This window comes from Gossypium arboreum, chromosome 12 (assembly GCF_025698485.1).
Source record: "Gossypium arboreum isolate Shixiya-1 chromosome 12, ASM2569848v2, whole genome shotgun sequence".
NCBI lineage: Eukaryota > Viridiplantae > Streptophyta > Magnoliopsida > Malvales > Malvaceae > Gossypium > Gossypium arboreum.
The window spans coordinates 48,623,786-48,635,688 of record NC_069081.1 but is presented as its reverse complement, the minus strand read 5'-3'; positions in this window follow the sequence as shown (position 1 = coordinate 48,635,688).

Sequence of the window (11,903 nt, the reverse complement as noted above, 5' to 3'; positions counted from 1 at the left end):
ACACTAATATTCATCATGAGTCAAAACCCTAGACTTTAACCATATCTCAAATTAATGGTAGAAATAGATAGATTTTGTTACGAGGATTTAAAAAACGTAAAAATCATTAAAAACGGGGCTAGAACGGGCTTACAATCGAGCTTGGAAGCTTGAAAAACCCTAGCCATGGTTTCCCCTTGTGAAATTCAACCATGGGGTTGAAGAAGGACAAAAATTCATTTTAATTTTGTTTTTAATTCATTTTAATTACTAAATGACCGAATTGCCCTTAATGAAAAACTTTAGAAATATACCAAACCATGTCCATTTTTGTCCACCAACTTAACCAATGATCTAATTACCATTTGAGGACCTACAATTTAAAATTTCATAGCAATTAGACACCTCCAGCTTCTAGAACTCAAGTTTTGTACTTTTTACAATTTAGTCCTTTAGACTAAAATGAGTGCCCAAACGTCAAAATTTTCAAACGAAATTTTCACAAAACAATTCCATAAAATTGTAGACCGTAAAAATATAATAAAAATGAATTTTACTATGTCAGATTTGTGGTCTCGAAACCACTGTTCTGACTAGGCCAAAATCGGGCTGTTACATATTAAGTCAAAAGGTGGTAAAAATTGCTAAAGAAATCCTATATAATTTCAAGTTTACACACCCCTAAACTTAAACCATTGCTTGTCCTGAGTAATGTTTAGGCACAACAAACTTTTGCTAAAGCAACCTTTCCAATATGTTTAAGCAACATCAGTCTTTGTACATAATCAAGCATCAATAGTGTGACACCACGAACCTGACTAAGACAAACTGACTCGAATTCGAAGCGTTACAATAGCCACCTAAGTGACTCTCCGGCTGACAACCTCCCAAGACACACCCTAACCTTATAACACCTTAATCTTATAGATTTATTAGTTATTTATTAATGCGAAAGCAAATTGTGAACCAATTTTAAACTTTTTATAAGTAATTTCACCTAAGGGCATTTTTGTTGTTTTACCACCTATAGTTAAACTAACCCAAATTTAGATCTATACATTTACCAACCCTCTTTTAGTCAATTTATGTAACCTTTAAAAATTTCAACTTAATCCGAGTTTATTTTCTATGTCTAACTCAAGTTTGATCATTAATAACTAAATCGTAATAATTTCAAATTATCAATACTATACTCGAATATTAAATTGAGTTCATTTCAAACAAATTTTATCAATTACAAGTCTAAGTCTAAAATTTTATCAAGTTTCCTTGTTTTAAGCCTCTACTTACACTCATCAAGTTACATGACTAATTTGTAATTTAAACGTACTAGAGAACCAACTTAAAAAGACCAGAATTCAAACCCCTAACAGTCCACTATAGTTTTTTTTTTTTGTGCAAAAAATTTGATTTTAAACCCAATTTAGTCACCATTAAATATCATACATATTCGTACACCTTAAATTGAATTTATTAACATCAATTAAGCCTCAATTAAATAGAATTAAACATTTAATTTCATGCATATCACCCATCGATTAATTCAAACAAGTGGCATACTTTAGTCACTAGTAAACCACTCCATGGAAGCTTCATTTAAACAATGGTTAGTGTAAACATCATGCTTCACACACCATGTTCTCAAGCCATAATACACCGTAAATTATTCAATCATCAAACTCAAACATGCATATATGATATTATAAAACCATCCAAAATTAAAAATTTCCAATTCCCAAGTCCAATTACAACCAAAATTAAATTAAGTCTCGAAAGTTCCATAATGCCCGATTAACATCTCTAAAATATGCAACTAAATCTCTACTGAGCTTTAATCTCTTGGAACTCTCTTACTCAGCTCCTCAATCCCATTAGTTACCTACACGAATGTGAGGGTGTGAGCTTAAAAAGCTCAGTGAATGTTAATAAACTGATGAGTAAATTAGCACCCAACTCATGCTTAAATTGAAACCAATCAAATACAAATTTTCAATGAAATATCAATCTATAATAGTTCAATGTCATATGCTCAACCATGTATCAAAAATCATAATTAATCATAGCATATAATCATCAATTTAGCATATAACATTTCATACATTTATATTAGCTTATACAATCATGGCTTAATCGGGTGATCATACATCAAACAAATGGATCTCCTTACTCCCAATCAAAATCAGAATCAGTCTCGAATTGAGTGGGCTAAGGCCGTATGCGCCTCTATATTACCTCAAATCTTTATGTCGCCTCAAATCAGTCTCGTTGAGTGGAGACACAAGTTCTACACTCCCTTATCTACTCTAAATCAGCCACCTAGAGTGTAACACCCCTAACCCGTATTCGTCACCAGAATAGGGTTACGGAGTATTACCAGACTTAATACTTAAATAAACATACATTTCACATACATTTTTTATTTCCAAATAAAATTCATTCACATTCAATCATATTGTCCCTAATAAGAGCCATTGAGGCCTAAATCATGCATTAGAGAAGGTTTAGGACTAAACCGATAACTCACGAAATTTTTGGATAACTTAAGAAATTTTTCAAAAATACAGGGCACACACGCCCGTGTCATAGGCCAAGTGGACATTCGAAATGGAATCACATGGTCGTGTCCCAGCCTATGTCCTACCTCGTGTAACTCTTGACTTGGGTCACATGGCTAACCACATGCTTGTGTGACTAGCCTATATACCTATTGAAGTGGCCTCACACGCCCGTGAGCCAGGGCGTGTGCTAGGTTGTACCAAAAATGTAAGGTATATTGGCTTATGCCACACGGCCAAATCACATGCCTGTGTGCTAAGTCATGTGAAGCATACTGACTTGGTTTCTAACAAAAATCAGGGGACACACGACCATGTCAGCTGACCATGTGTCACACATGGCTGAGACACACACCCACATCTCTGCCTGTGTGGACAAAAATTGGCTATTTCTAAGCCATCTTTCTCACCCAAACTTGCATTCACCTACACATACCAAATAGCATATAACATATTATCCATAGCCATTCAAACTAATCTCAACCAAGCCTAATTCATGCCATTTCAATATATATTACTCATAACATCATATTTTTCCGATTCAAAACATACCAATTTCATATCTAAAAATCACCCAAATGGTCACTTTCAACATGCATTATTTGTCTATTACTAGCATATTAATCTAATCTCAATTTCAACCATTTTCTACCTTCAATACCAATTCTCAACAAGCATTCACATAGCAATTAAACGCAACATATCAAAAGGCCATTTGCACATATATATATATATATACATAACCAAATATACCAAAATAAGCCAAATCACGTGGCTATACACATAACCAAACATTTATCATTTACAAGCCAAATCAATTAGCTAAACACATTACTAAAAATAAGACCATATCAACCACAACACCTATACATGCCATATAACCCAAATACATAAGTTCAAAATTACCAAAACAATAGCTGGATAGTGTGATGAGATCTCTGCAACTCCCAATCCGAGCAAGCTTCAAAATCATTATAAAACACGAAAATATAAATAGAGTAAGCAATAAAGCTTAGTAAGCTCATATGCTTAATATGTAAAACTTACAATTCAAGTACAATTCAAGTACTTAAACATCACATAATGCAGTTAAATTTAAATCTAAAACTTAACACATATTCAAACCAAAGGTTAGACATGAATTCCATCTATTTCCTCGATTCAATGATTGTATAATTCACGTACATACCTGTACTAAATCGTATCAATTTCATGCTCTTCCAATTCATCGATGTAGCCATTGAACCATTTGGAATAATATCGGATACTCAGAAACCTCGCACCCTAAGTGCCAATACCAGGTCAAAGCTATAACACCCCTAACTCGTGACCGTCGCCGGTGTCAGACACGAGGGGTTAACGGCCAAATCCTCTCAAGGTACCAACCAATTTGACATTACCAGTCAGGCTGGAAAACTGCATCACCGTCGCCTTAAAAATCATATCTCGAGTTTCAAAACTCGGAAACTGGTTTCGTAAATTTTCCCTGAATTTAGACTCACATACCCATCCATGGATTTATTTCTAGAATTTTTGGTCGGGCCAATTGGTACAGTTTATTAGTTAAAGTCACCCATGTTACAGGGATCGACTGCTCTGACCTTCACGCGTTACAACTTGAATATCTCTCTGTACAGGGCTTTAATACTGGTGCCGTTTGTTTCTAATGAAACTAGACTCAAAATGAAATCTGTACATATAAGGCATGACCCCTAATTCTTTCTGGATAATTTATGGTAAATTTTCAAAGTTGCGACAGGGGACCCAGAAACCATTCTGGCCCTGTCTCATGAGAACTTCAATATTTCTCAGTATACTGCTCATATGGTCGTTTCGTTTCATCCATATAAAAATAGATTCATCAAGGTTCAATTTCATAATTTACTCACTATTTAATTCTACTTCTACTATTTTTAGTGATTTTTCAATCTCATCTCACTGCTGCTGTCCGCAACAGTTACTGCAGTAGACTATGCCAATTTCATGAATCTTTCATTGGCCTTAATCATCCATCATACATGACACAAATTATGGCCACCTTATCAAAATTAGAGTTTCTAAGACTCGTGGCTATAGGTTCTAGCATCCCACTCGACGACCACATAGGCCATTTTCACATGGCTTAAAGTTTACAATCCACAATTCGACAAAATATAATAGCCTATACATGCCAAATGTTCTTCAACAACGAAAACAATACCACAAGATTTCAGCCGGTGTGATGACTTCAACGACGGTCCCGATCACGCAAACAATACGAGTCCGAGAGACCTAAAATGGGTGACAAGAAAAAACACCGAGTGAGTTTACAACTCAGTAAGTCATAAGCATTCATCAATCCACTGATAAAGTTACTACAACATGTACAACAAACGAGGCTAGGTACTCATCCATATCGAATCTATACCATAGTACCTCGGACCTTTCGGTCCAATCTCGTACCAAGTCATACATCCACATTTCATATTCTACACAACAAGATAATCGAAGCATTTTTACACATTAACTCATTTTCCAGCACAACCATACAATTTTAATCATCACATAGATTTAAGGCTTACCAAATTCAACCCCAAGCATGAACGTATTCTCTATTCGTCATGAGCTCGAGGTACTTACCGATCCGCTGTCCATACTCAATTCAATGGAGACACACCCTCCATATATATAGAGTACGCACACACAGTGCTTACCACTCGATTTCGCACACTTAGTGCCACGCAATTTAAGCCCGCACACACAGTGCCATACCCTTCGAGCTCGCACACCCAGTGTCGTATTTTTCCAGCTTGCACACATAGTGTCATATTTTTCCAGCATGCACACTTAGTGCCTTATATTTCCAGCACGCACACTTAGTGCCAATCTCGTCACCATACACACGTATTGCCCAAGACACATAGTGCCGAAAGCAAACTTTCTACACATTCCACTATTTCTTTTACATTCAACAATTATCCTCACTCCATACACATACAATTTCATTTATACATATATAGCATTCCATTAAACACAATTGCATAGATTTTCCAATCATTTAAGCAATATCAAACATATGTGCTTAATGACTTACTTTGTTTGCGGTAGAACGGTTCCAAATCGGCTACTCGTTTGCTTTCTCCTTTCCTTTGTCCAATCTAGTTCTCCTTTGCTCTTGAGCTAAATCAAACAATTTACCTCTCCATCAAACACAAACATACGGCATTCACATGCATTATTATGGTTATTGGCGAATACTTAACACAACTAAGCTGAAAATTTACTCAATCTCATCTTAATTTATTGCTACTTATTTATCAAAGTTTCCAATACAAGGTATTTAACACCTATGCCCATTTATACCCCATATGGTCAATGCTTCATTCCTTACCCAATTAACCATCCAACAATTTTTCAGCCTCATTACCACCCTTTTCATGTCTAATTGTTTAAATACTCTCAAGCTCATTCACAAGTACTATTATACATCTCATTAAGCATTAATCATTTTGCAACATAAATTCTATAGCATGGCGAATACTCATGCACACACACATAACAACAAGAACTCAATGGCACAAAATTTCCTTTTGTTAAACATTCGAACTCACTCATCTCCATGCTTTCATCACAACAACATCAAAACACTCACCAAGGAAAACAACATGCATGGCGAAATTTAACTCACCTAACAACTTAGTTTCGATTTGAGATTCAAGGAAAATTTTGAACCAATCCTCCAAATCATGCATGCATTTTCAAGAGTGGCATAAAACATACCTTCTTGTATCAAAACACCTTAGTCTAGTAAGCTCCCATGGCTGATTTTCTAAAGCTTTCCCCCCTTTCTTCTTAGTATATTCGCCAAGCAAGGAGAAAATGAGAGAATGAACACTTTTTTTTTCTTTTTTTCATCATATCCCTATTTTTTTCAATTTCATTTCTTTATTCTTTCAAGCATAATCCATTAGCTAAGCATGTTTGAAACATGTTTTCCTTGCCCATCACTCTTGACATGGCCGGCCACTACCCTTAGGAATGGGCTATTTGACATGCAAGTCCATTTATTTTACTTCATCCTTTTTATTAATCTCCTAAAATTAGCCACATCTATTTAAATCCTTTCACATGAGTCCTTTTTCTTTCAATTCACAATCAAATTAACTAAATCAAAGAATTCAAAATTCACACATGCATTTTCACATATTCTAGACAATAAATATTACGTTCGAACATGTCGGTGACTCGGTTTAGCGGTCCCGAAACCACTTCCCGACTATGGTCAATTTTGGGATCTCACAAAAGCCATCTCAATCTCATATCTCATATAATGCTCACTCTCGAGCTATCAATGGGTCTGCTCATACAAGCTGACGGTCAAGACGTAGCTACACGATGCTGCTCACGCAAGCTGACGAGAATTCACAAAACATGCCGAAAAACTCAGCCACTAGTAGAACGTACAGACCAACACCCAAACACAATAACCCTTAATGACATGTCATTTGTATCCTATCTATTCTAAGGTTCAACCGAGATTTAACATTTCTAAATCTTCATCAAACATTTTCGAAAGATTGTATTCATCAACAATACAATTATAAAGCATTTAAAACATAATTATATTAATGCTTATTAACATATGAACTTACCTCAGATTATACGGAGAGAAATCGAGCTATCAATAAACTATCTTGTTTTTTCCCCGATCTAATTCCAAACTTCACCTTTCTTGATCTATATATAATCAAATTTAACTTATTTAATTATCCATCTATTCATTTTACTCCAAATTTCATATTATGGCAAAATTACACATTTTCCCCTAATATTTCAATCTCTTTACAATTTAGTCCTTAGCTCATAAAAATACAAATTCATGTAATTAAGTCCACACCCATGCTAGTCAAGTTTTACTTATTCTCATAGAAGCCAATATTTTTCATTATTTCTTACATTTCACGTGAATTTTACGCATTTTACAAATAAATCCCTAATTTGCAATTTTAACCAAAATCACTTAACAAATGTTGTTTATCTAACAACAACTATTCATTTTCTATCATCAAACATCAAAATACACACATATTCATCAATGGTAAAACCCTAAACCTTTAACAATTTTGCAAAATAGTCCTGGGCTAGCTGGATTAGGTTACAACGACTCCAAAAACATAGAAATCATTAAAAATAGTGCAAAAATTCACTTGCATGCACTAGGAGACGTTGGCCAAATATTTAAGCTCCTCCCATGGAGATTTTTGGTTGAGTTTAGGTGAAATGAAGAAGATAATACTTTGATTTTTAGTTAATTTTATCATTATTTACTAATTTACCTTTATACCCTTTAAAAACTTTAATAATTACAAAAATACCAAGCCATTAACATCCACTAACATATTAATGGGCTATTTACCACATAAGGACCTCCATTTTAAGGTTCCATAGCTATTAGACACCTTTAGCTAATAGAATACTATTTTACACTTTACGCGATTTAGTCCTTTTTATCAAATTAAGCACTCAAATGATAAAATTTCTTAACGAAATTTTCACAATATCATACTTTCATGTTGCAGACCTTAAAATAATAATAAAATAAATATTTTGACCTCATATTTTTGGTTTCAAAATCATTGTTCTGATTTGACTAAAAATGGGCTGTTACATAGAGCCCCATTGCTCACAAATAACATATCAATGTGGTGAGTACTCACAAATCCTATAGTATGCCAACTATATCCAATGGATCCACCATGCTATAATGCCAATATAACCAGTCAATCATAACATAATTTTAGTCGATAATGTGCTCAATTTAAAGTGCCAAAATGCATATGTGAATCATGCAACATAGCCATTTTAACATCAAATTAAATTTAGCATACCTGAAGAAAATTCCAATTTATATTTGTCATCATGGAAAAGTACTCATCTTCTTCAACATCAGATAGGTTAAACAAATCATTAATAGACTTAGAAGTTAGAGGTGCCTTCTTCTTGCGAATAATAAATTTAGTAGCATCTGGCATAGTTAAGTTGGCATAGACCTCTTGAAGTAACTCCTCTTCGGGTAATGATCATGCATCAGAAAAATAGTTTCAATTGAGGGCATCAATTATCTTTTGTATTGGCCACGGCACAACCATCTTATCATTTCTCTCCAAGTTAAAACCTTTTTCCAGCATCATAGCTTCTTTTTTGAAGATGGAATCAAACATTTCTCTTGCTTTCTCATATTGGATCATAATTAGATTTTCGAAAGAGGTCTTAGCAGATCTAGTTCTTTTTGCGAGACATGGTGACTTTTTCCCGAAAATAGGCAAGTTTCGGCAAAAGGAAGAGAAAAGAAATCAGAAATGGATGGTAACAAGTTTTTTACGGCGGCGATAGGCTAGCTATAGTAATGAGATTACAGTTCTGATTGGCATGCGACGGTAAAATGGTTGCTCTGCAAAAGACTTGCAGTGGCAATGAGGAGGATTTTCGACAAAGGAAATTTGAGGAGATTCTTTGGGATTCAAGGCTGATGGCTAAGAGGAAAAAGAATGAGTGGCTAAGGTTTAGGTTAATTGCTTGAAGGGTTGTGAGAAATATAGTGGTAGAGATGGGTTTATATAGTGATGAATTAGGGCAAACTTGTGGCAAAAATTTAGCTACAAAAGGTGACTTGGGCGGCAAGTATAGAGGAAAAGATGTGGTGGCACAATTAGGGTTTTGGAGAACCCTATGGACGCCAATGTATGGTAAATTTCTCCGCTTCACTGTTTCAAGCCTTGAGCCCAATCTATATTTACAAACTAAACTACTTAAGATAGAATAAACCGATTAGTATTTGGGCCAAATTGACCCCCTTATTAAAAAATAAAATAAAATTAACAATAAAAAAATATTAAAATGGAAATAAAATTTTCAAAGTTAAATAGAAAATTTCTTCTCAAAAGATTACATTAAATTAATTCCCAGGAAAGGCTGAAGGGGTCACAACGGTCCCGCTTAAGTTCCAATCTCTTTAGAAAAATTAAGTAAATGTACTAATTTAAGAAAATTAATTTATAATTATTTATTAAAAATTAAGATCATAAAAATTAATGGTTTATTAATTTGAATGAGGTTACAACTCAGTTAACTTCACCATCCTAATAGTGGTTGAGGTGTTGACCATTTACTTTAAATGTACCTCCACGGTTTTCGTATATTTCTACAACTCCATATAGATAAACTTTGTAGATGGTATAAGCTCCTTTCCATCGAGATTTGAGCTTTCTCGAAATAACCTTAGCCTCAGATTAAACAACACTTTTAACCTTCTCTAAATTCACAAGATTGTATACGACTGTCATGCCATCTCTTAGATCTTTCCTTACACATCTTGGACTTCTCGTATGAAAATAACCTCAACTTTTCCAACTCATCAAGTTGTAGCATCCTTCTCTCAGCGACTTACTTAATATCCAAATTTAATTATTTCAAGGCCAAGTGAGCTTTATTTTCCAACTCAAGCGGCAAATGACGTGCCTTTCCAAAAACTAGCCGATAGGGAGTCATTCCTAATGGTGTCTTAAAAGCAGTTTGATAGGCCCATAGATCATTATTTAGCCTTCGAGACCAATCTTGTCTGTTAGGGCGCACTACCCTTTCAAGAATAAATTTGATTTCATGATTCACCCTTTCAACTTGCCCATTTGACTATGGGTGATAGGTAGTAGAAATTTTATGTTTCATATCGTACTTGTCAAGTAACCACTTAAGCCATTTATTTATAGAGCGAGATCCTTCATCAGTAATTATAGCTCTAGGAGTTCCAAACCGTGTAAATACATGCTTATGTAGGAATTGCATGACTACCTTAGCATCATTTGTAGGGTATTTCTCAGATTCAACCCACTTGGAAACGTAATCCACAACTACCAAAATATATTTGTTCCCATATAAAGAAGGAAATGGACTTAGAAAATTAGTGCCCCATGTGTCAAATAGTTCAACCTCTAAAATATTTTCCAAGGTCATTTCATTCCTCCTTGATATGTTTTTGGTTCTTTGGCATCTATCACAATTCTTCACATATCCATACACATTCTTAAACACTATAGGCCAAAAGAATCCTGGTTGCAAATTCTTTGCTACAGTGCGGGAACCACCAAAGTGTCCCCCACTTGGAGATGAATTGCAGTGGTACAAAATCTTGTCAATTTCACTTCCAACTACGCTCTTCCTGATTATGTTATATGTACATTGTTTAAACAAAAATGGATCCTCCTAAAAATAATATCGACTATTATGAAGGAATTTCTTCCTTTATTAGTAGGTCATTTCTCAAGGACTTATTCCATATGCTAAATAATTGGGGAAATCAACAAACCAAAGTGTTTCATGAATTTGATTTACCTTGAAGATAGGCTCATTAGGAAAATTCTCATTAAGAAGAAGTTACCTCATTTTGTTCCAGCCTCGACAAATGATCAGCTACTTGATTTTCAACACCCTTTCTATCCTAGATCTAAAAGTCAAATTCTTGGAGTAAAAGCATCCAACGAATTAGCCTCAATTTAGTGTATTTCTTTGTGAGTAAATACTTAATAGCCGCATGATCGGTAAACACTGTAACTTTGGTATTTAAAAGATATGAAAGGTAGTTTTTAAAAGAAAAAATTATTGCAAGGAGTTCTTTTCAGTTAGTGTATAATTGAGTTGGCCTCTTGTCAAAGTTCTGCTTGCATAGTAGATAGGATGGAACACTTTGTTTCTTCTTTAACCCATTACAGGTCCAACAGTGGAATCACTTGCATCACACATCTACTCAAATGGTGAGTTCCAATCAGGTGCGACAATTATTGGGGCTAAGATTAACAAACTTTTTAATTCCTTAGAAGCTTCTAAACATACTTTGTTAAAATAAAAAAAAAACAATATCTTTTTCTAAAAGAATACACAAAGGTTTAGAATTTTTTGAAAAATCTTTGATAAACCTACGATAAAAACCAGCATGGCCTAAGAAACTTCTAACTCCTTCAGACTAACTAGAGGTGGTAATCTTTCAATTATGTCCACCTTTGCTTTCTCCACTTCAATTCCATTTTTAGAAATTTTATGTCCTAAGACAATTCCCTCCTTAACCATAAAATGTCATTTCTCCCAGTTAAATACTAATTTCGTCTCCTCACATCTCTTTAGTACCTTAGCCAAATTACTCAAACAAACATCATAAGTGTTACCAAAAATATAAAAATCATCCATGAAGACCTCAACAAAATTTTCAATCATATCAGTGAAAATTGTCATCATACATTGTTGAAATGTGGTAGGTACGTTACATAAGCCGAAAGGCATTTGCCTAAAAGAAAATGTACTATATGGGCAGGTAAAAGTAGTTTTATTTTGGCCTTCTGG